The sequence below is a fragment of the Leopardus geoffroyi genome, chromosome D1, assembly GCF_018350155.1.
Source record: "Leopardus geoffroyi isolate Oge1 chromosome D1, O.geoffroyi_Oge1_pat1.0, whole genome shotgun sequence".
Classification (NCBI taxonomy): domain Eukaryota; kingdom Metazoa; phylum Chordata; class Mammalia; order Carnivora; family Felidae; genus Leopardus; species Leopardus geoffroyi.
The window spans coordinates 54,762,793-54,789,009 of NC_059329.1; the positions used below are offsets into that span (position 1 = coordinate 54,762,793).

Consider the following 26,217-nt stretch of genomic DNA (forward strand, 5'->3'; position numbering starts at 1 on the left):
CCTTACTAACCTAGTGGAACACCACAACAGGAGTCAAAGCTTAATTAATGTGAGAAGAAAGATTTTAGTGGCAAGAAAGATTGGAAGCTCATTTAAAAAACAAAATCTGGGGGCACCTGGGTGGCTCAGTTGGTTAAGTGTCTGACTTTGGCTCGGGTCATGATCTCACGGCTTGTGGATTTAGGCCTGCATCTGGCTCTGTGCTGACAGCTCAGAGCCTGGAGCCTCCTTCGGATTCTGTGTTCCTCTTTTGCTCTGCCCTTCCCTTGCTTATGCTCTGTCTGTCTGTCTCTCTCTCAAAAATAAATACACATTAAAAAAAATTTTTTTTTAAATCTGTATCTAAAGTGTTTTGAGTCTATGATTTCTTAAAATAGGGATATGCCTATTAAAATGTCTTTTGCTTTGATGACACAATGGACCTTCAGACTGCTTTTGGGTTTGTAAAGAATTTGTTTAATAATCTTAATAATCTTAATCTTAATAATCTTTAATCTTTTTAAAAAAGCTACTCGTGTTGCTGCAGTTTTAAATATTTAAGAGCTATATTTAACAAGCATGTATCCTGGGGTCTAAATGGGAGCAGATTAAGACAGAGAGCAATTGTGTGGCTGGGCCAAAAGATATGTGATACTTTTATTTTTTAGATTTGTTTTGATTCAGTAGATACAATTGTTAAGAACTTTGTATGTATGAGACTTTGATTGGGTCCTGAGGAAACAAATGAACGAAACATTCTCTAACCAAAGGGACTTCTACTAGTCTGGCTGGAGATAGAAGACATCCGTGGTAAATTTTCATGAGGCACTCTAAGATCCTAAAGGTTGAAGACCTACTCAAGCCTTGGGCAGGACCACAGCAGAGATGGCAAGTTTGGAGAGGTTAACACCTGAAGGTTAAAAGCTTGCCAGGAAACAAAGGGAGATGATGAGAGATAAGGCTGTTCTGATTAGAGGGAACAGCATGAACAAAGGCATGGAGGCTTAGAGTAGTACCTGCTACTTAAAGCACTCAATAAATAAGAGAGAAATTCCTTAGAATTCAATGCTGGGATATTGGAATTGATAAGACTTTGTTTTGTCCTTTTTTGGGGGAGATGGTAAGAGTATTTTTAGTTTGTTAGGGTTAGTGACAATGTGTAAGACGGAGTACTTTTTTTAATTTGTATTTTTGCTCTACCACTTTTACAAAATTGGTGTATGATGGACGTAGAACATTATATTAGTTTCAGGTGTACAACATAATGATTCAGTATTTGTATACGTTGTGAAATGTTCACCACATTGTCTGTTAACATCTGTCACCGTAGTTACAATATTTTTCTTTCCTTTTTCTTTTGATGAGGACTTTTAATATTCACTCTCTTAGCAACTTTCAAATATGTAATACAGTATATTTTACCATAATCACCATGGTAAAATCACCATGTAATGTTGTACATTACATCCCCAAGACTTACTTATTTTATAGCTGGAAGTTTGTGCCTTTTGACTCCCCTCACCTGTTTCACCAACCCTCTCCCCTGCCCACCTGGCAACCACCAATCTATTCTATGTGTTTATCTATGAGATTTTTTTTTTTTTAGATTCCACATGTAAGTGAGATCATACATATTTGTTTTTCTCTGACGTTTCACTTAGCATAATGTTGAGGTCTATCCATGTTGTTGCAAATGCTAAGATTTCATCTTTTTTATGGTTGAATAGTATTCTGTTGTATGTATAGATCACATTTTCTTTAACCATTCATCCATCAATTGATACTTAGATTGTTTCCATATCTTGGCTATTGTAAATAGTGCTTCATCATGCATATATCTTTTTAAATTCATGTTTCTTTGGATAAATACCAGAAGTGGAATTGCTAGACCATATAGTAGTTCTATTTTGTTTTTTGTTTGTTTTTTTTTAACTTTAAAAAAATGTTTTATTTACAGGGGCACCTGGGTGGCTCAGTTGGTTAAGCCTCCGACTTCGGCTCAGGTCATGACCTCGTGGTCCGTGGGTTTGAGCCCTGTGTCCGGCTCTGTGCTGATAGCTTGGAGCCTGGAACCAGCTTTGGATTATAAATAAATATAAAATAATTTTTTAAAAAGTGTTTTATTTATCTTTGAGAGAGAGAGACAGAGCATAAGCAGGGAAGAGGCAGAGAGAGAGGGAGACACAGAATCCGAAGCAGACTCCAGGCTCCGAGCTGTTAGCACAGAGCACATCACGGGGTTTGAATCCACAGACTGCGAGATTGTGACCTGAGCCAAAGTTGGACACTTAACCGACTGAGCCACCCAGGCTCCCCTATTTTCAGTTTTTTGAAGAATATTCATTCACTATGTTTTCCATAGTGGCTGTACCAATTTACATGCCCACCAGCAATGGACAAGGGCTCCCTTTTCTCCACATCCCAGCAACGCTTGTTATATTTTATCTTTCTGATAACAGCCATTCTAACAGGTGTGAGGTGATATCTCACTGTGATTTTGATTTGCATTTCCCTCACAATTAGGGATGATAGGCTGTATTTTTAAAAAGCAATTTACGGGGCGCCTGGGTGGCGCAGTCGGTTAAGCGTCCGACTTCAGCCAGGTCACGATCTCGCGGTCCGTGAGTTCGAGCCCCGCGTCGGGCTCTGGGCTGATGGCTCAGAGCTTGGAGCCTGTTTCCGATTCTGTGTCTCCCTCTCTCTCTGCCCCTCCCCCGTTCATGCGCTGTCTCTCTCTGTCCCAAAAATAAAATAAACGTTGAAAAAAAAATTTAAAAAAAAAAAAAAAAAGCAATTTACATATGGGAAGAAAAAGTACAAGGAACAGATAACTGAAGTGAATAGGTATCATTTGTTTTTACTGCATAGCATTTGGTGTTCCCCAACTTATGAGTCTTCTTGGGGGCAAAGATGCTATCCCCTAAAAGTGCTAAAAATGTATCTTATCTTAGGTAGTTGCTTTTCAAATTGCTCCGCTTCTAGAGCAGTGACCTAGCTTTCACCAAAACTGCACTTGGATTTAGGATTTAATGACATGAGAGGAAAAGTAATGGGGAACTAACTTTCTGTCTTTGGTGGCAGAAGCAGTAGCATCGGCCTGCAAGTTTGAGTCTCTGGCATTGAAGTGGCATTGATGCTGGTGGCTCTTCAACTGAGGTTGAATTCTCACACTGCCAGAAGTGGCAGAGCTACCCATTCTAGCATCTGATGATCAGAAGTAATGGTAGTCATTTCTACTGACCGGGTTGTCAGTGTGGCTTTGGGCTTTGTGTTGGATTTGATGTAGAGGCAATAGAAAAAGTGAAGTCAAGGCCAAATCTAAATTTTGGCTAACTAACTGAAAGAGTTGAGTTGCTATTTACTGAGAGGGGGACGACTGAAGCAGGAACAGATTTTGGATCTGTTAAGTCCCACTGTCAGTGACACAGCTTTGTCTTCTCTTATATTTAAAAATGCTTTGCTTCTAAGATGTAGGTCTCCTAATGTTTGCATCCCTTATGACTAGCACTGTGTCTGGCATGTAGAACATATTCAGTAAGTAGTGAATGAATGATGAGATTATTTGCTCTTTTCTTGAATTATCAGACTATTTACTATTGTCTAAACAGAGTGAATGCTTTTTCCTCCTTTGAGTCTTTGCTTTTGTGGTTCCCTCAAGGGAATTCTCTACCCTTATCCCCAATCTCAATACCTCTATCTATAAAAATTCTGCTTCTTCAATATCCAGCCCAAATGCTGTCTCCTCCATTGCTTCTTTCTTTTCTTGCAGTATTTTTGTAAGCTGTTATTTTTATTTTTAATTTTTTAAGTTTATTTATTTATTTTGAGAGAGAGAGAGAGGGAGAGAGAGCACATGAGTGGGGTAGGGGCAGAGAGAAGGAGAGAGAATTCCAAGTAGGCTCCATGGTGGCACAGTGCTGAACCCAATACGGGGCTCAAACTTACCAACCATGAGATCATGGCTTGAGCCAAAATCAAGAGTCTATACTTAGCCAATTGAGCCACCCAGGCATCTCTACTTATTTTATACTGTACCTCATTTCATGGTACTTAATAGGCAACTGGCCTTGCCATCTAATTACAAGAAAGAATAGTATGTTCGATGACTACTTTATAAGCAAAGTCATCATTATTGCCTGACTTCCTCCTACATTTAACTGGTGATATGGGAAAATTGTAATTTTTAATCAGTAAATGCGTTGTTCTTAAAATTATTTGTGGTTGCAAAATAATCAAATAAAAACAATCTTTCTTTTTCCTATGGGCTGTATAATCACTATACATAAGCCATTAGTTAGGTTGAAACCTGTAGTGTCTAAAGAAAATTTGCTAATTATTACCAATCATTAGCCTTTATATAGTGTTACCGAGGGTCATAAACTCATATGTGTATACAAGCCAGGTAAGCGACCTAAAAGGGCCTGGTCAGGCCTAAGGTGATTACATGGATAAAACATTACTGGTCAGGGTCCATGACTCAGAAGAATAACTTATGAATTATTTACTTTGTGAACCAAAGGACTATATAAATGCAAGGAGTAATTGCACCTAAAACAAGTTAACTGCCAACTTGTGTAAACTTGCGCAAATTATTTTTTATCTCTAAGATTTAATTTCTCTCTTTGAATGTACAGTTTTGGCTTTAAAGTCCCTTCTACCTCATTTGAGTCTGCTTTTTTATTTCTTTAGCTTATAGTTTCTTCCTTAATCATAAGTTTGATTGGTTATTAGCCCTCAGTAATAAAGCCTCCTTCATTATTAGCCCTCAGTAATAAATAGAATTCTGGCTTCTTACCAGTATGCCTCATTTTCATGAGTCTTATGTTTTATCAGAGGGAGCCAAGTTTAGCCAAACTTCCTATAGTAGCACCCACCATTGAAAGAAGCACCTAGCTGGCTGGCTGGCTAGGAGTGAACCAGCTAGCCAGCCTTCTATAACTGAATCAGCACCTGGTTTTTGAGAACTGAAATCTACAATAGAAAATGCCTAAATTTGATCTTTCCTGCTGAAATTGTTAGTGGGCCTGCTTTATATTATATGATAATGTTGTTTCTTCTACCTTATCTAGTTTATTTTGTTTATTCAGTTTTCTAGTGTGGGACTTTTCATTTTATATATGCTTGCCTCCACTATTAGCGGTGATTAGTGGAGACATAGGCCATTTCTAAGTTGTCTTTAATCCCTGAAGCCTAGTATAGGCAAGGACACGTGGTAGATGTTTGATAAATTTTTGAAGAGATAGAATACTTATTAGATTTACAGGTGATAAAGACTGGAAGGGAAAACTATTCTAGATGGCAGAGAGAGAGAGAGAGTGCAAGTGAGCAAGTGAGCTTGCAAAGATGGGTTGAAGCCAACAAGATGGAATTTAAGGAGGATGACAGAGAAGTTCTACATTTTAAGTCTCGAAGAAATAGCAACATATGGGCAGGCTGGAGAAGACCTAGCGTGATGCTATTCTTATAGAAATGGTGGTTTTGGCTGCCTAAGCTCAATGTCAGCAAAGACATTGCAGTGGCTAAAAACTAATGCAGCTTCAGACTAAATTATTGGAGGTAAGTAGAGTTAAAGGAGGTGATAGTCCAACAATGTTCTGAAGGGGACAGACTGCACTTAGAGTATCATGTTTATGCATAGTGGAAGATGTCCTAGATCACCACTACTCAAAGTAGAGTCTGACCTGTTCTCAGTCTACAATGAGATAAGCATAAAAATTGAGAGTGTTTAGAAATTTTTATAGCCATTTGACAGAGTAATTTTATGTTTAATGAATCTACTAAAAAAGAAAATGAGCTTTGTCTTGTATGTCCTTTATATTGCTTGAAACTTTTACTTTTTATTTTATTTTAATACATTTTATTTTTAGGTAAGTTTTAAGGCTTACAGAAAAATTGATCAGAAAGTACAAAGAGCTCCTATGTACTGTCTTTCTACCACTCTCCCTTGCACTTTGTCAGTGGTCAACATCTTGCAGTGTTGTGAATTAGGTACAATTGATGAACCAATATTGACACATTATTACTAACTAAAGTCCATAGTTTATATTAGGGTACACTCTTTGTGCTGTACAGTTTTGTGGGTTTTGACAAGTGCATAATGTCATGTATCCTATCCACCATTACAATATCATATAGAATAGTTTCACTGTGTTAAAAGTGCCCAGTGTTCCACCTGCTAATCCTTACCCCAACCCCCTTCTAAACCCCTGGCAGCCACGGATATTTTTGCTGCTTTTATAGTTTTGCATTTTCCAAGAATATCATGCTTTTCAGCCTAGCTTTATACTTGACACTCTTTCACTTCAGGTTTTTCTGTGTCTTTTTGAGGTTTGAAAGTTCATTTCTTTTTATTGTTGAATAATACACCGTTGTATGGATGTTTGTTTACCCATTGATCTATTGAAGGGTATCTTAGTTGCTTCGAAACTTTGACAATTAAGAATATGGCTGTAATGGGGCGCCTGGGTGGCGCAGTCGGTTGAGCGTCCGACTTCAGCCAGGTCACGATCTCGCGGTCCGTGAGTTTGAGCCCCGCGTCGGGCTCTGGGCTGATGGCTCAGAGCCTGGAGCCTGTTTCCGATTCTGTGTCTCCCTCTCTCTCTGCCCCTCCCCCGTTCATACTCTGTCTCTCTCTGTCCCAAAAATAAATAAACGTTGGAAAAAAAAAATTAAAAAAAAAAAAAAAGAATATGGCTGTAATAAATATTTGTGGATAAGGTTTTGTGTGGACATAAATTTTCAACACACTTGGATAAATTCCTAGGAGTGCAATTGCCAATTGTATGGTAAGCCTATACTGTATTTAGCTTTATAAGAAACTGCCCAACTGTCTCCCAAAGTGGCTCTTCCATTTTGGATTCCCATCAGCAGTGAATGAGAATCCTTGTTGCTGTATATACTCACCCACATTTGGTGTTATCAGTGTTTTGGGTTTTAGCCATTCCAATAGGTATGTAGTTGCACCTCATTATTGTCCCTAATGACATATGATGCTGATTGTCTCTTCATATTCTCTGTATGTTCTTTGTTGGGGTGTCCAGATTATTTTATCCATTTTTTTTGATTGGATTGTTTTCTTGCTGTTGAGTTTTAAGAGTTCTTTGTACGTTTTGGATACAAGTTCTTTATCAGATATGTGTTTTGCCAATATTTTTTTCAGTCTATGGCTTGTCTTTCCATTTTCTTAATGGGTATCTTTTGCAGAAGTTGTACATTTTAATAAAGTTCAATTTACCAACTTTTTATTTTATGGATCGTGATTTTACTGTTGTATCTGAAAAGTCATAACCAAACTCTTTTTATTTTTATTTATTAGAGAGAGAGAGAGAGAGAGAGAGGGTGCAAGTGAATGAGGGGCAGAGAGATAGAATATCTCATTATGGGCAGAGAGACAGAGGGAGGAAAAGAGAGAGACAGAGAGAGAGAGAGAGAGAAGTGGTGCTCACTGGGACTCACGTTTTTACTCGAAGCAGGGCTGGAGCCAAGCAGGGCTCGAGCTCACCCAAAGTGGGGCTCGCGCTCACCTGATGTGGGACTCGAACTCACCAACTGTGAGATCATGACCTGAGCCGAAGTCAGATGCTTAATGACTGAGCCATCCAGGCGCCCTTCAGTGTATATTTTTAAAGTTTCCCAGGTAATTTTGATGCAAAAGGAGAGTTGAAAACCATCATATTAAAACCGTAAACTGTAAAGGTTGGTCCTGTTTACTGATGTTTCTATCCCTGGTGGCTTATACAAGATCTTAAGTAGTTATTGAATGAACAGGTGATGAATAGAACATGGGAGTATTTATCCTGGAGAAGAGAAGTGCAGGGACTTGATAGATTACCATAACATATATCTGAAAGCCTTTAATATTTGCTCTGAAGGATGTTTTCCAGGAGGCAGAATTGGAAGTTTACAGAGAGGCACCTGGCTGAATGTTAGGAGGCATTGTCTAATAGTGCTGTTTTCAAGGAAGCTGTCTGTTCCTACACGTATTTCAGCAGAACCTAGAAAACCATATGTAAGAGGGGGGATGCTACATGGGGTGGAAAGTTGGGTAAGATCAGATGTTATGATTATGGATCATTACTTTGAAAAACTATGTCCAAACCAGAAGACTGTTCCTGACTTTCATCAACTCTGTATAAGTTGATAACAAGGGTATGGGGTTAAAGGAACATCCTAAAATGACTTTGAAGCTGAGTTCTCATAGTGTCGTAGGTCCCCCAGCCGGTGTTACTGACCAATTCTCTATAATGTGGGTGTCTTCAAGAAATTCCCTATCTCCTCCATCAAATTTGGGACTTCTGGTAAGTGGACTAGTATGGGTGCTCAGGGTCTGGGAAAGATGGAAGATACTTAACATAAGAGCTCTTTCTGTCCTCATGGAATTCTTCCCTTACATCCTTCTGCAGTTAAATAATTTGGCCACATTGAATGGAGGTGTAGACATCTGACAAGGAAAATGGATAAATACCATAAAATTTCTGTCTAGCATCCTTAAATTATTGATCAGGCATAATGCTGGTTATCTGCTCTTTGCTAGGCAGTAGGGACAGGGGTTATGGCAGTTGATCTAAAGATGACTAACATGGCAGAGAGAAGTAAAGCATAGGCTTAGGAGTCAGGCCAGAGTTGGGACAACTCAGCCGTTTTCGGGCTGTGTGGTCTTGGGGAAGTCACTCTCCTCTCTCATCCATCACATTCTATCTTTCACTAAGTTCTGCTGCAGCTTCTTCAAGCTGTATCCTTAGAATATGCTTGTTTTGTTTCAGCTCGTCTTCCAATATATTAGTCAAAATCATTATTATCTTCTCTTGCCTGGAGTTCTGAAAGAACCTACTAACTTGTTTTCTTGTTTCTATCATCCTCCCCTTTATTCTGAATGGTTTATTCTCCATTCAGCAATCAGTGATCTGTTAAAGATGTAAATTAGATCTCATTATTCTGCTTAAAATCATCCAAAGTCTTCTGATTGTTAAAACGGAACAAAACGCGAACTCCTAGTTCTGACCTGGAAGAGACCTTGCATAATCTGACTCCTGCCATATATCTCAAGAGCAGGGTGTAGAGGGGGGTAGTTAGCGGCATAATATTACCTCTTAGGGAGCATTTGGAAATGTACGAAGGCTTTTTTGTTTAATGTTAAATGATTGAGGGGGCACTGGTGGGGTTTAGGGGGTCTGGGCCAGGGTTAATGAATGTCCTGTAATGTGTTGCTCAGCTTAGGGCTCATTACAATGCCTGATTCACAATATGTGCTTAAGAAATACCTATTGTATGAAACCATGTTCTTCCTGGACCTCAGTTTTGACATGTGATTTGGTAGAGTGCCTACTTCATCAGGTTGTGGTGAGACAGACAAAACATTTTGTTTTTTTTTTTTTTAAATTCTTTTTAATGTTTATTTTTTGAGACAGAGAGTGAGTGGGGGAGGGACACACACACACACACACACACACACACACACACACACAGAATCTGAGGCAGTCTCCAAGATCCCAGCTGTCAGCACAGAGCCGGTTGAGGGGCTTGAACTCACAGACTACTGGATCATGACCTGAGTCACAGTACAACGCTTAACCGACTGAGCCACCCAGGCGCCCCTACACAAAACGTTTTGTAAAGCGTCTGGTACACAATAGCACTTAATAAATGGTAGCTGCTGCTGAGCTTTCTTTGCTTAGAAGCAGCTGTAAGTGCCCACCTAGAGTTTCCCCTCGGGCCATTAGAATTAGAACCTGACACCTTGGTGGTATAGAGGGGTGGGTGCATCTCTTTCCCTGAAGGCTGATCTGATAAAATACCTGGTTTGACCTGAAGTGCCCTTGAGTCCTTGTACAGATGCAGAAACTAACGTACAGAGCGGGTCTGGTTCTCTTCCTTGACTCTGGGGCTCACCCAGGACTCTGACAGGCCCTGGAAAGCCTAGCCCCAGCGAGAAATTACCTCCTGCTAGGTAGCGGGACTAGGTGGGGGAGAATAGCTGAGAGGGTGGTAAGGTAGCAGTCTCCCCGCCCTCAGAGCTTCTTCGGGGGAGGGGGAGGGAGAAGCGCCGTTTACTCCCGCCTCCTTCCCTCCCTTCTTCCCCCGCCCCTTCTGCTTCACCAACCCCGAAGCTGCGCCTTCGCTGAGCCCTGCGAGGGCGGGAGCGTGCTGCAACCGAGAGCGGGAGCTGGGGCGGCTGAGCTGCTGGGAGCTCGGCCCCAGCTGAGTAGAGCGGCGCGGGTGGAGCCAGGGCGTTGTGCCGCTAGCTGGGCGGGAGAGGTGCGGCTCTGCGACAAAAACAGTAGCCAGAGATGCCGGGGCCAGCTCCCCCCACCAGGTAATGCTGGCCCACCCTGGGGCACGCCCAGCTGGGCACTGCTGGGAGGGGGAGGGGTCTCCATTGGCTTCCGGGGAGTGGTGCCGCACAGACCGGTGGGTTTAGGGTCTCTTAAGGAAAGAGACTCTAAGTGAAAGAAAGGGCTGAGGGCGGAACCCTCAGATGAGCCGGCCTAGGGCTAGGCCAGCACCTGGAATCAGCTCTGGCTAGGAAAGGTTGGGAAGGGGAAGCTGGTTTGGGGGAACTGCTGTGCCTCAGGAGCCGTTCTCTTTTGCTAACACCCTCTCTTTGGTGGTTTGGGTGGTGCTTTCTTCTACCTTGGCTTAGGTGCTGGCCTGCTGGGACCCTGGGGGTTTTCTCTTGGGTGCTGGGGAGGGCCATTATATTATAAGTGACCTGTTAAGAGGTGGAGTAAACCGGGAGATAGGAGACCCAGGCTGGTCCTGTTCTGGTAGCCTCTGTGGGCCTCAGTTTCCTTATCTATGCAGTGAAGAGCTTGATGTTCTTTTTGTAACTCTGGCTTCCCTAGACTGTAACCGCCTTTTGGAAAAGTAAGCTGGTTAAACCCTAGAATGGGCTGCAGAGATGTCCCCAATCCTGTAGAAGACAGGGGAACTTGAGAGCAGGCCTTTGTATCCTGTCCTCCAGCCAGCCTTTTGGATGACATCTTGCTGGTCTGTTGAGGACCCAGAGACTTCATGGGCAAGGCAGAGGCTGATTATTTTAGTGTTGAGTGTAGGTATGTTGGATGTAGGGAGGTGGGGTTGGAAAGAAACAGGTCAAGGCATGTTAATGGTTTTTCTGTGAACTGGCCAGTGATTTGATACTTGAGTGTAAAGCTGCTTTAAAGTAGGCTATCTTCGGGGTGCCTAGGTGGCTCAGTCAGTGGAGTGTCTGACTCTTGATTTCAGCTCAGGTTGTGATCCCAGGGTCATGGAATCGAGCTCCGCATGGGGCTCAGTGCTGAGCCTGGAGCCTGCTTGAGATTCTCTCTCTCCCTCTCCCCAGCTTGCTTGCATGCTCTCTCTCGTTCTCTCTAAAAAAATAAAATAAAATGTTAAAAAAAAAAATAAACTAGGCTATCTTTTCTGGAGCCCCCTCCTTACTCAGCCTAGTTAATGACAGACCTTGGGGGCTGTGCAATGTCTTATTCTGTATAATTCTTTCCTTCTTAATCATCTGGGACCAAGAAACACTAGGCCTGATGCTAACTTACCTGGATGATTTTGATCCCCTACCTCCCCCCAGTTTTTCTGTGACACTGCCTCCTTGTCTTCCTCGCCCCATTTTTCTATTTCCTACTCCTGTTCATTTTTCCTTCCCCTGTTTTTTCTCCTGCCCTCCATTTCCTTTCTTCTTCTTGCTCTCCTCATACTTCCCTTTCTTATCCTTTACCCTCCATAGCTAGTTTTTCCTTCCCTCTCTTGGGTCCTTCTCTTCTTGGTTAGGCTTTCTTCTCTTTTCCTTTTAGAACTGTTGGTTAAACTTTCTCATTATTAATAAACCTACTGGTTTGTATGGACCTTTTTGTGGTGTTTGAGGTCCAAACACTCTCCGTTTCCTACCTAATTCCCTTACTTTGAGCTTTCATCTACAAATTCTGTGCCAGTCTCTCTCCTTACTTCATCTGTGCCTTGCTTTGGGCTTGCCAATAAGCAATCTTTCTTCCAGGATTTGACCCCCACCTCCTTCCCAGAGGGGAGGGGGCAGCATAGGGAGTAAGCAAGATGGAAAATGGACAGCTTGAAGACTAGAGTGGGAGTAGAGCAAGGTGTCCAGTAGGGCTGGGCCCAGACTCTCTTTTGTGAGACAGGTGACTGGGAGAGGAAGAAAGGCTCTGTGGCAGCTTTCATTGTTGACCTGGAGGAAAAGAGGTGGACTTGTGAGCCAAGGGAAGAAGAGGGGATAGCAGGGATGGGGTAGAGGGAGGAGGGTGGGGTACTGGAGAGAAGAACAATGGTCTTTTGAAGAAGAAGGTGGACTGGAAAAGTTAGGGGTTATTTGGGGGTTGAGGTAGGTATGGTGGGAAAGACTATAGTCTGGGAAAGAGGACCATATAGGTTAATTTCTTTCCCTCCAGAGGCCGGCTTTTTGGACTGTTTTGTTTCTCCTCAACAAACTCTTCTTGAGCAGTGTCCTCAAAGTAGGAGAGGTGAGAGAGGAAGCAGAGATAAGAAGACAAGGTTGCTATTTTCCTGGCACTCCCTGGGTAGACTATAATGTGGAATGCATATGTATACAAAAAACTTTGAATATGACATCTGTCATCACACATTCTCTGGATCATCTATTAAGTGTTAGTTGTGGTGCCAGGTGCTGGGGATACAAAGATGGAAATTGGACTAAGTTGCTACCTTCCATTGCAGGTCAAGGAGTATGGGTGTCTATAACCTCATGTGATAAGTATATGTGACAGAAGCACAAGGGGCTATGATAACACAGAGGGAGGGAACTTTTTATTCAGCAAGTCAGTGGCAGAGATTGGACCTAAATTCAAGTCTTCTCTAAAGGTGGTATCTGTTCTTTTATGCCATGTTGTCTTCAGACCCTGTGTATGCAGTGTACAAAGAGTGTTCTTACATTTTCTTTTCTGGGGCTGGACTCAAGGTACTACTGAAATGAAAACAGAGCAGTTCGACGTGGTAGGTCACTGTGCCATGGCCAAACGCTCATTACCTTGGAAGGGAAACTGACTTGGTCCCTGTTAATTTCTTCTGGCTCTAGGCCACTTGGGTGAGCTTCCTCTATGAGTCATTTGCTGTCTTCATCCCCTTCCACACCCCTCTATTTTCTTAAATTCAATTTCTGGTGGGCTTTAGAGGCCAGAGACCTGATAGAGCCAGGCTAGGCATTTCACTTCCATTGGCCTCTGTAAAATAGGGATTTAACACCTCACGGGGTTGGTGAAGATCAAATGAAATAATGAATGTGTGAAACTAATTTGTAAACTGTGAACTGATCTACAGATGTTACTGTGGTTATTTGTGAATGTATTTTCACCATGAAAAATGCTTAGATGCTATAGCATGAAAGAAATGCCTAGGGTTGCTCACTGACTGTTTTAAAACTGAGCCTCAATTTTTTTTTTAATGTTTTATTTATTTTCGAGAGGGAGAGAGAGAGAGAGAGAGAATGAATGAGAGAGGATGAGCAGGGGATGGGCAGAGAGAGAGAGGGAGACACAGGAAGCAGGCTCCAAGCTCTGAGTTGTCAGCACCGAGATGGGCACAGGGCTTGAACTCGTGAACCGCAAGATCATGACCTGAGCCAAAGTCGGGTGCTTAACCGACTGAGCCACCCAGGCACCCCTCAATCTTTTTTTTTAAGGTTATTTATTTATTTTGAGAGAGAGAGAGAGCTAGCACGAGTAGGGGAACAGCAGAGAGAGAGGGAGAGAATCCCAGGCTGTCTGCACAGAGCCTGATGCGGGGCTCAATCTCACACGAATTGTGAGATTATGATCTGAGCCGAAATCAAGAGCCTGACAAGTAACGGTAACCTACTGAGCTACCCAGGTGCCATGAGTCTCAATCTTTAATAACAAAGGAAAAGGAGGGAGTTAGAATGAGGAGGATTTAGAGACTGACTGGTAATTGAACCCCATGCTAAAAACTGAAGTCAAGAGGTATAGTGATTTCTTTTAGGTCAAACAAATAGTAGGTGGCAAGTATAAAAGATATTATTTTTGGTGATGCCTTGTGATACAGGAAAAAAAAAAAAAAAAAAGGAAGAGTAAAGAAAAGAAAGGAAGGTGGAGGGATTGAAAAGCAGACTGACCTCAGTTCAAATTTTGGTTCCACTACCTACTAACTACTTGGTTTTTAATCTCTCTAAGCTTCATATATAAAATTGAATATATTTATACCTACCTTGAAGAGTTACTATAAAGCTTGAACATAATTATATAAAAAAGAAAAAAGTGTATAGTAGGCACTGAATAACTATGCTTGCAAAAATAAACTCTTAAGTTGTCTCCTTAAGAAAGCCTTCCTTGGGCACCTGTTGGGATGAGCACTGGGTGTTGTATGGAAACCAATTTGACAATAAATTTCATATTAAAAAAAAAAGGCTTCCTTGACTCCAAGGCTATTAAGGGCCCTTCTTTGGGATTCATGAAGCACTCATGTTCTTCCTCTCATCACTGACAGTGGCACTTACCATGTCATGTCATACTGTCATTGCGGTTTATGTATCTGCCTATCCTATTAGTATGTGACTATTTGGAGGGTAGAGACAGGCTCTAGTAAATCTTGGTGTCTACTTTTGCTGAGCCCTATTTAGTTGCTAAGTATATATTAGTAAACACAAAAGACTTAGTTGCTCCTTTGTGAAGCTTTCTGTTTATTGATGGAGATGTATAATAAATAAGCAAATACAATTAAAATTTATCATAGATGCTGTGAATACCAAGAGTTTCATTTATTCATGTTAGGTTTAGGTACTTATGAGAAATACAGGTGGAATTGTCTAACAGATGGTTACTAATCTGAAAGAGAGCTTTTGGGCTAAAGATAGAAACTTGGATAACATCAACATATAGGTAATATGTAAAGCCATGGGAATGGATGAGATCATCTAGATGAGAATGTAACATATGAAGAAAGGAGGTTTCTAACCTTGGACATGTCGAGGATAGCTAGGAAGAGTCTGCAAAGGCGATAGGAGTACACAAAAAGAAGGAGAAGCAGGTGAATGCTGCAGAGAGATTGAGTAAGGTCAAGACAGAATAGTAACCATTTGATTTGGCAACATGGAGATGATTGGTAATCTTGACTACTTTTGGTGCAATAGTAGAATATTACTTGGCAAATAGAAGAGGAGGAAGTGGAGATAGTATAAATAGACAATTCTTTTGAGAAGCTGTGCTATGAAGGGCAACAAGAAATGTATGATGTTTTGAGGAAGATGTTGGTGTCTTTGAATGGGAGACACTATAACATGTTTATATTACCTCAGTATTCTCAGAACAGGCCAAAAATTTAGAGATCATCTTGATTTTTCCTTTTTTCTCACATCCAATCTCTAAATAAAACATTTGGCTCCACCTTCAAAATATCTATCTTTGCTTATACTGCTGTATACCGACTGCAATCCATTAAGGCATCATCAGTTTCTACCTGGACTATTATAATAATTTCTTAATGGTCTCTTTACTTTTCCTTTGCTCCCCTGCAGTCTGTTCTCTGCAACCAGAGTGGTTTAAACATAAATCAGAACACTACTCAAAACTCGTTAGTATCTTCTCATGCTTGATACAGAATTCAAACTTACTGTTTGTAGGACTGTAAAGTCCTACATAATCTGGCCCCTGGCTATATCTCTAATCTTAGTTTTCTGCCATGCTTTTCCTTGTTCAGTAAACTTTTGTCTTGCTGTCCTTTTTGCTGCCCTACATGCCCCCAAATAGTCTCATCTAGGACATTTGTACTTACTGCTCCCTCTGCTTAAAATGCTTCCAGGTATTACTAAGATTAGTTGTCTCATTTATTCAGGTCTTAAGTGTCTCTTCCTCAGAGAAGCCTCTCCTGATCATCTCGTCTTACATACCACCCATCCCATCCCTGTTCCTCTCCATATTCACATGTATTACTCTTTAATTTCCATTGTGGATTTGACATTGCATATTTATTTGCTTATTTCTTTGTCTGCTTCTTTTACTAGTTCATAGAATCCACAAACACAGGGACTTTGTCTTATTCAGCTAGAGTAGTACTGGGATAATGTAGATGCTTGATAAATATTTGTTGAATGACTGAATATATCTAAAAAAGAGAGGGAGTGGGGGAGAGAGACTGATTAATTGATTGGTTGATTAATGTAGCTGAAAGACATCATTCCAGGTGAGAGGGAGTGCAAGTAAAAGAGTAGACGGAAAAGAAAGAATGGCTTTTGATGGGAGTAGGAACACTTCCTTCATTGTAACTGGGTGATGCAGGTGCAGACAGGCACATAGATTTGGGAGTGGGAAGATGGAATTCTCCTGCAAAGATTTCTATTTTCTCACAGAAGGTGAGTTCATCAGCAAAGGGGAAGGGGTGAGTGGGAAGCCAAATTGAGTGCTCATTTGAGGCAAGGTAATCATATGTAGGGAGGTATTCATAATTTTCAAGTGAAAGCAGTCAATCAGGCAATGTTCTCTAGGACATTCAACTGCTTCAGTATAGAGACATTTGGGAGGGAGTTCAGGTATGCCAAAGCTGAGATTTTTTCCAGTTGAATTTTGGAAAGGGAGAGGAGGCAAAGGGATTGATTGTTTTGTTTTCTGTGTGTCATGTGTGTGTTTTAATCAGATTTGTTTAGATTGATCAGATTTATTTAAAGTATATATGTACAATGAAAGCCTGTTATAAGCTGTCTTATTGTTCTACAGATTTTACTGAGAACCAGTCATCATTTGCCTGTAATTAATATCTTTTTTTGAGAGAGAGAAAACATGCGTGCGCAAATGGGGGAGAGAGAATCTTAATTAAGCAGGCTCCTCAGCCAGCACAGAGCCCGAGGCAGGGTTTGATCTCATGTCTCACCATGAGATTGTGACCTGAGCTGAAATCAAGAGTTGGATGCTCAACTGACTGAGCCACCCAGGCGCCCCCTGTAATTAATATCTTAAGTCTCAGTTCATTGGCCTCTACCCCAGTGTTAACAGGCTCCTATGGTAATATGACTGTGATACCATTGTGAACTTCGAGCACATTGTAGCGTATTTAGTAAATTCTAATTCCCCTTACTTTTTCCTATTTTTTTATTGTGGTAAAATGTATATAACATAAAACTTACCATACTAACTATTTTTAAGTGTACAGGTCAGTGGCATTAAATACATTCACATTATTATGCAACCATCACCAGCATTCATCCTAGAACTCTTTTTATTTTATAAAACTGAAACTCGGCCTGTTAAACAGTAACTCTCCGTTTCGCCTCCCACCAGCTTCTGGCAGCCACCATCATACTTTTTATCTTTATGATTTTGACTACTCTAAAGATCTCATATTATTGAAATCATATAGTATTTGTCTTTTTGTGATTGACTTATTTAACTTAGCATAGTGTTCTCAAGGTTCATCCATGTTGTAGCATGTTACAGAACTTCTGTCCTTCCCTGAATAATATTTGAGTGTATGTGTATACTACATTTTGCTTATCTATTCATCTGCCAATGGGTCCTTGTATTGCTTCTACATTTTAGCTATTGTGAATAATATTGTTATGGACACAGGTGTGCAAATGTCTCTTTGAGACCCCATTTGTGTGTGTGTGTGTGTGTGTGTGTGTGTGTATACCCAGAAGTGGAATTGCTGGATCATATGGTAATTCTATTTTTAATTTTTTGAGGAACCACTACACTATTTTCCATAGTGGCTGTACCATCTTACATACCCACCAGCAGTGAGCAAGCGTTCTAATTTCTCTACATCCTCACCAATACTTGTTGGTTTCTCTTTTTTTGATAGTAGCCATCCTAATGATGCAAAGTATTATCTCATTGTAGTTTTGACTTGCATTTTCCTGATGATTAGTGATGTTGAACATTTTTTCATGTGCTTATTGGCCATTCACATATCTTTTTTTTGAAAAATGTCTATTCAGATCCTTTGCCCACTTTTGAATTGAGTTGTTAGGATTTTTGTTGTTGAGTTTTAGAGGACTGATGGGTTTTGATGTTTGAGTGATTTTTATGGACTGTAATTAAGGAAAAAGAGAAGCGAAGGCTGGAGGTACTAATGGATAGTGGATTAGAGCTCAATAGAAAGTCTAGGAATTGTAGTGGAACTTCTTGAGCAACTGAGCTGCATGGCTTGGAGATTGTGTTAGAGTATATATGATTCATTCCAGATATTGGAGTTGATGCACATTTTGGTGGTAAGGTCTAGGGTGTGATCATGGGAGTATTGGCCAGCTTGGACTGGAGGTCTGCAATTGAAATGGCCAGAGTGTTGGAATGGTTATCATTGTGGCTGTAAAAGTCACCTAGAATGATAACTAGAGGGGTACAGAAGAAGACTGATCAAGGAACTAAAGCCTTTGAGTGAGGTGACCGGGAAGTGAGTATTAGGCAGGACAGAAGTGTGATAGCAACCAGTGGAGGCTGCTCAAAGGAAAGAGGTTTTTACAAGGAGAAAGGAATTGTTTGGAAATAGCTCTGAAAAGTTAAGGACAACACTGATAGGTTGGGTATGAGAGAGAAAATAGCTTCCAATTGAGAGGGCTGCTGAAGTCTCTTTTCTAGGTGATAGCCAGGTTTCTTTTAAGAAAAGGAGGCAAGGGGAGTTAGCCCATGACAAATGGGAAGATACAGAGGAAATAGTGAAAGGTATCCAGAATTAGGAGGGGGTGAGGAATTTGATGACATTAGAGGGCATACAGAAAAGGTTGGGGACAAGATTTTGGGTGATTGAGGATGACTGAAGTAAATGGACACTGGAAGCTTGATTGACTTAGTCCTGATTATCTTTTAGAGGAGAGAGGGCAGTCCACTTTTAAGCTGTGGTTCTTAACACTTCCAAGAGAAAATGTTCCTTTGAGGCAGCATGTGGCAGTGTGGGAAATCACAGGATATGTTTAGGCAGAGATTGACTGGAAGGTCATCCATGTAGGAGGCAGCTGAGTAGATTTCATTGTTCCTTGGGTGGTTGAACCAGATGGCCATATAGGTTCCTTTCAACTCTCAGATTGTATGGGCCTCAGGTTTCAGTGATGATTTTCTTAGTTCAGGGCATTGATTGTGAAGTCTAATGGTTTGAAGCTTAAATCTAAAACTCTCCTTAACTGTTGAGAATAGCTTAACTGGAACTGCAGGTCAGGAATTTCCCAAGATGGTAGGGAGAGGTATCAGACCTTTGGTACTGGTTTCTGCAGGTAACTCTAGTGGCTATCTGCACAGGTGGTAGAAGTGAGGAAGATACGTAGATCTGATTGGTGAGAGGAGGGAAGGGTGAAGGTACACGGCTGCCCTAAGTCTGTGACTCCAAATCTCTCTGCCTTTTCCATTTCATTTTGCTGCATCTCATACCTCTCTGATTCCAGGTATAGTCCTTTGTTCATTTTGTCTCAAACTATAATTAGTGTAGAAAGAGAGTATTTTCAAGAGAATCAGAATAATCAGAGGCTCATCATGTCCTCATTATTTCATTGAGTGATCTTAGGTAAATTTCATACCCCTATGGGTTTCAGGTTCCCAGCTATAAAATAAAGGTTTGGAACTGGCTGATTTTTCATGATCCTTCTAGCTCCTATGTTTTTTTCTTGTAAACAAGGCAGCCTTAGTCTGTGAACCTTTGCTAGTTACCTCATGTGTGCCAGGTTTGTGCTGGGTGGGACTTGGAGAATAGAGATTAATCAGACTCAGTTTTGTCCTTTGGCTTGTTCGTAGTCTGGTGAGGTTATTATGATTATATGGAAACTGCTGCATAGAAGTATGCATAAAATGCTATTAAATTTCAGGGAAAGGATAGAAGTAGGGGGGTTTCTATGAAGGTTTCATAGAGAAAGTGAATCAAGCTGGGTCTTGAAGAATGAGTAGGAGTTTGCTTGGCAGACAAGTTGGGACATTTAGGCAGAGAGAACAGTGTGGGCAAAGGCAGGGGCATGAAAGAATATTGAGTTGGAATGAACAAGTTTAGGGAATAATAGAGATGAAACTAGAAAGATGAATGGGGGATAAGAACGGATATTTATTGGACATCTATTTTGTGCCAGGCAGCATGCTAGGTGCTTCTCTCTATATATGCTTTTTAAGTTCTCATACCTGTATAAAGTACATAGTCTTATGTGTATTTTACATAAGAGGAAACTGAGGGTCAGAAATTAAAGTAGCTTTCCTAACAGCCCAGAAACAGCCTCCACAGTCTTCCTCTCTGCTCCTTCACCAGTTGCTTTCTTGTTGCTAAACCAGAACAAGTGGCTGGAGGCTGCATAGCGGGAGTGCCTTTGACGTGTCAGAAGGACATCCCTCAGCAAATTCAAGACTGCAGCATTCCAGGCTCCTGCCAAAGAAAGCCTCCTGGCACAATTTAATTAAAGATCAGATTCTCATAACCAGGTGTCAAGGGCATGCAGTACTCCCCAGTTCTGGGTGGAGTGTTGGTCATGCCAGTCTCAGCTGCTTTGAGTTGTTGACTGACAGATGTGGTTAATATATGGAATAGGTTTTATTTTCTCTTCTTCCTTTCTCTCTTTCATTTTAAATAATGGCCTGAGGGATTATTAGAGGTTATCTAGCCCATTCCTTTGCTTTTAGAGTGAACAGTGACGTGTGGTGTAGTTGAAAAAGAGGTGGTCCTCTGGTCACACAGACTACATTTCAGCTCACCGCCTCTGTTGGCTCTGGGTGACTGGCACCATCTCTGACATTTTGCTTCTTCTGACTTGTTCACTGTTTTATCCCCAGCACCTAGCACAGCCTGGCAGACAGTAGGTGATGAATAAATTTTTGCATGAATGAATGAGAAAAATGATACCAACCAAATGGATTTCCATGTTTTCTGTAAACTCCAAAGTGTTTTAGAATGTTAGTGGTTATTAAACTGTCAATGTCAAATGATGGCTGAAATCCTATTTGCAAAGATGGTTAGTTCAAGAGGTTTTGCAGGGACACTGGTTTTTAGAATTTTAGCAACCCTGTTAGGCGGTTTAGAGGACTCTTCTAAACTCCAAGTCCCATTGTGTGAGCTCAAGTCAGCGCAGAGTCCTCTGTGCAGACAGATGGCAGCTGGTCCCCTCCTCCAGGCAACACCTCTTTTTTCATTGTCATCTCTCCACAGCCTTTTTAAATCAAGTGTCATCTTTTATTTTTAACACGGGACATTCATTGCATGGATCTAGAACTGCTTAGAAGGGACCATTTTTCTGACCAGTGCTGTATGTGTTACAGAACATAAAAGGCTCTCTGTGATCACTGTGTCCTACTTTTTATTTTCATGTTGTGTTCTATCACAGTGTACTCTCACGGTTGCTATTCCTGTGGTCTGGGATGCACTTGCCATTATCATTCTCTGTCAAAATCATCCATTTATTTATTGACTGTTTTGTTTGGTTCAGGTACTATACCAATGCCTGGGCCTATTTTATACCAGTTAAATCAGAGCTCAGCATTGGTATCCATCCCCCCAACTTTTTATTAGGAGAAATTCCAAAAGTACAGCAAAGTTGGAAGAATTTTACAGTGAATACATGTATACCCACCACCTAGATTCTTCTACCATTAACATTTTCAAGTATTTGCTTTATCACATTCATTATAAGTTACATATGGACGAGTATATCACATCCCTGTGTTCATTCATTAATCCATCTTATTTTTTTAAATGCATTTCAAAGTAAATTGCAAATATTAGTGTACTCCCCCCTAAGTACTTTGGCTGGCGCTTTAAAAAGCTCATAGGGGGTTCTAATAATCCAGAGTCAAAGACCACCAGTCTGACCTGTTTATTCTTTAAGCCCCTCCTTTTAACATCACCTCTTCTATGAAGCCTTGCTGATCACCTAAATTCAATATAGTCTTTCCTTTTTGTGTCTTCTGACATTTTACTGCTTATCCTGCTCTTACAGCACTATTCACAAGTGGCCTGGCATTGTGGTTTTCTAGATCCTGCCTATCTTGCTTACTAGACTGTGAGAACCTCTAGAGTTAGATCATATTCCTTTATTTATCTCTGTGTCCCTGGTTTCCAATATGGCAGCTCATATGTAAGTACTCAGTAAAAATTTATTGATTTGAATTGTATTTAAATGAAGAATCTGCAGTGATAGCAAAAGGTGTCCATAACTTTCACATGCTTAGCCTCATGGAAGACATTAGTAAATATCAATCACATCCAGCCCAAACATGTTTATGTTGTTGTATATTTGCCATTGGCTAGATTTGACTTACCTAAATCAAGAGTAGCAGAATTCAGGTCAGAAAAGGTACGAAGGGGCAGGGCGCCTGGGTGGCTCAGTCTGTTGAGTGTGGAGCCTGTGAGTTTGGAGTCTGCTTGGGATTCTCACTGTCTCCCTCTTCTGCTTGTGTGCTGTCTGTCTCTTTCTCTCTCTCTCAAACCAACGAAACAAACATAAAAAAAAAGAAAAGTTATAAAGGCGCTACAGTTACGTAAGGTATATTTGGAAAATTGTTTGACAGAGTCTGAAAACATTGGAACTCCCACCTTTAAATTGCTGTGCGATCTTAAGCAATTTCATTCTGTGTTTTGGACCTCAGTGTTCCTATCTGTTATATGAGAGGGTCAGATTAGGTGGCTTCTAAGGTTGCTTCTGGCTTTGATGTTATGTGTATCTTGGCTCTTTATACTGTGGCTGTGGCATCCAGATGTGATAAAGTGGAAGGAAGTAGCGGTTGGTGTGCACACTTCTTCCCTCAGTCCCTGTCCAGTTTCATCTAGTATGTAAAGTACCTGACACGTAGTGGCTACTTGAAAACTGTTTTCTTCCCCTTCTTTCTGTCCAAGCACGATGTCTTTATGCTTTTTATGGCAAAGGAGACATCAAATCACTTCCCTTCCTTGGTTGCCTTCTTGACCAGTATCTGTCCAGTGACTACATAGTGGGAAACAACAGATTGCCCCTCATAGGTGAAGGGACTTTTATTAGAATTGTAGCTAGTAAATAGCAGAGCCAGGACTTAAATCCAGGTCTCTTGATTTTAGCCTCCAGTCATCTTTTTATTATATTGTCCTACCAATGGCCTTTTTGAAACCTCACAGTGATCCTGCATGTATTGTAGAGCCATTCAGTTGATTCATAATACTTCAGTATAATTAGTTTCTCATAAATTATTAGGCTCCCTAAGCCTCTGGGGTATTGGTAAAATGTGGTCAGTCTATCTTTCCCCCTCTCTGTATTACCAGTTTGTTCTCTAGGATGGGTAGAAGGGTGCCATCTGAATGATCATTCTAAATGTTGGCCTTGAACCTAGCTTTATACTGCAGCATGTCAGAAGGCATGGGCTTGTTATCCTCCCAGATCTTTGGCCTGCACAGACTGTTAGAAGATTTAAGATGTGTTTGGTCTCCTTATTTAAGAGTTGAGTATGTTTTTCCTTTCTCCCCTCAGGATTGATGTTTTGGACTTGTTTTCCTGTAAAAAAAAAAAAAAAAAAAGTTTAAAATGGCATAGTTTTAAACATGTGCCAGTTATTGTCCTGAATGTAGATGGACAAAATGACCAGTGAGGGGATCTATGAAGTGTAAAGAGAGTAAAGACTTGTGGAGGAACCATAGGAAAAGACTGGTTGGAGGGCTGCAGGGAAACTGGAAAGTAGTATAGAAACATTAAGTCCAAGAAAGTTCAGAGGGAAGGATCAGGAAGATATAAAATTGTGTTCTGTGAGTGTAGTTGAAGGTACTGACAGTGTTTAGCATTGAGAAAATAGATTTGGGGGGTTTTGAAAGATGTTTTCAGGTATCTAAAGTTCAGTCTGGGGAAGAAGCAATAGACTTTTTGGAATAGCTGTGAGGTAAGATTTAGGACTAACAAATAGAAGTAGTTTTTATTATTCATTTATTTGTTTACTTGCTCTTTGTTCATTTGTTCAACAAATCTTTATTGAGTATTCTTCTTATTTAAAAAAAATGTTTTTTGAATGTTTTTTTTAAATTTATTTTTGAGACCGAGAGAGACAGAGCATGAGTAGGGGAGGGGCAGAGAGAGAGGGAGACACAGAATCTGAAGCAGGTTCCAGGCTCTGAGCTGTCAGCACAGAGCCTGACGCAGGGCTCGAACTCACGGACTGTGAGATCATGACCTGAGCTGAAGTCGGACGCTCAACCGACTGAGCCACCCAGGTGCCCCTATTGAGTATTCTTTTTTTTAAATTAATTTATTTAAATTCAAGTTAGTTAACATACTGTGTAGTATTGGTTTCAGGAGTAGAACCCAGTGATTCATCACTTATGTATAACACCCAGTGCCCATCACAAGTGCCCTCCTTAAAACCCATCCCCTATCTAGCCCATCCCCTGCCCATCTCCCCTCTAGCAACTTTTAGGTTGTTCTGTATTTAACAGTCTCTTATGGTTTGCCTCCCTCTCTGTTTTTATCCTATTTTTCCTTCCCTACCCCTATGTTCATCTGTTTTGTTTATTAAATTCCACATACGAGTGAAATCATATGATATTTGTCTTTGTCTGACTGACTTACTTCGCTTAGCATAATACACTCTAGTTCCATCCATGTTGTTACATATGGCAAGATTTCATTCTTTTTGAATATTCTGTTCCAGACCTGGTGTTGAGGATTGAGAAATAAATATGACTGAACTTTCTTCTTCTTTTTTTTTAACGTTTACTAACTTATTTTGAGAGAGAGCGTGTGTGCACCCATAAGCAAGGAAGAGTGAAGAGAGACAGAGAGAATCCCAAGCAGGCTCTGCACTGTCAGTGTAGAGCCTGACACAGGGCTCTATCTCAGCTGAAATCAAGAGTCCCAAGAGTCCAAGCCTTAACTGACAAAACAGTTTTTGTTCATAGCATCCAGGCATCCTTGAACTTTGTTCTTGAGGAGCTCATAGTCTAAATCTGGCAGAGGAGGGAGTGTATGGGGAGGAAATGTCTAAACAGATAATTGCAATGCAGTGTGAAATAGATAGAACTTAATATAAGTAAGAACTCTAAATGAAGTGACCAAAGATAGAATAGGCTGTCTTTTGAGACTGCAGATTTCCTAAAATTGGAAGTTTTCAAGCATAGACTGGGTGACCTAGGCTGGAATGTGGTACAGAGGATTCAAGCATTGTATTCCAACAACAGATTTTAGGTTTTAATAATTTGGAATCATTTTGAAAATGGAGGGCTACCCCTGAGAGTTCCCCAAGTATGGTGAAAGAACTGAGAAATGATGAAAACCCTGTATCAAAAAGGGTGATGAAGCCTTTCTTGGCATAATCTTGGGCTGTAGTCCTCAAAGGGAGTTACATTCAATGAAACTGTTGGCTGAAGGACCAGAAAGGCAGGAAGGGCCTGCTTAGGCTATCAGGTAGCTGTGGGGAGTGTAATTTTGGAACTGGCAGTCCAGAGTAGGAAAGTACACTTGAGAACTGAGCCTGTGGAAATTCTCTTTGGGGGAGCTGAGGGACTTGAGTTGGGGCTGGAAGGGAAAGCAAAGGCAAATCTGCAAAGTGAAGCTGGAACAAATGGATAAAAAGCACACTACCCAGAGAGTTAGTATAGATTAATAAGATTGTCCTTGCTTATTTGATTTCTTTTGTTCAAAAAGAGAAGTAAGGAGCAGTTGGTTTGCCAGAGGTAGGTGAGGATGAATTACACAAAGAGGTAAAGCTTGAATTTGGCCCTGAAAGATGAGTAAGATTTTTATCAGTCAGAAGAGGGAGAAATCATTGACAAGAAGCATTGGCAGGAGGGTAAGAAACTACTTGGCAAATCAGGAGAATAGAGGTTTCTAAGGTACAGTTTGAATGTAGGCTGTGTCCGGGTGTTATAGCTTAGTTTGTAAGGAACTTTAGCTTTTGTGATGGATTTTAAAGTAGAGGAGTGCTGTATTTTAGATCACTGATGGCATGTGGAGAAATAATTAAAAGACAAAATGGATGCAGGTGATCATTTAGTTCTGCATTTATTAGAAAATGTAAAAAAGATTCAATTTTGTTCATAGTATTTATGTAATTGGCATCTACAGCAGTGGTATTCAAATCTGGCTGGCATTGGGATCACTAAGTCTTAAAATTACAGAATTTGGACCATAACCCAGTCATACTAAATCACAATTTGTGGGGGTCAAAACAGGGCATCTGTATTCCTAAAAAGCTTGTGATGATTATTATGTTGGTTTATGTTTGTTTGTTTGTTTTTTAAGTAGAAACGTTCGTCTCTAAAGCATTGTTGTATTTTACTCCACGGAACTTATATTCTTAATGTTTATTTATTTTTGAGAGAGACAGAGACAGAATGCGAAGGGGGGTTAGGGGCAGAGAG

General features: G+C 40.7%; 1 protein-coding gene across 5 annotated transcripts in view; it reads left to right on the plus strand.

Annotated features, from left to right (window-relative positions):
- Positions 1 to 26,217, plus strand: part of PAK1 (p21 (RAC1) activated kinase 1) — a 181,404-nt gene that overhangs the window by 84,632 nt on the left and 70,555 nt on the right. Inside the window, exon 1 of one of the 5 annotated variants that reach the window (XM_045483878.1) lies at positions 10,068 to 10,291. The exons of 3 other annotated variants lie outside the window; for them this stretch is intronic. The gene's annotated coding sequence lies outside the window, so the exon portion shown is untranslated. Of the gene's footprint in view, positions 1 to 10,067; positions 10,292 to 26,217 lie in introns of those variants that run through there. One more of the 5 variants, XM_045483880.1, reaches the window with a different exon arrangement.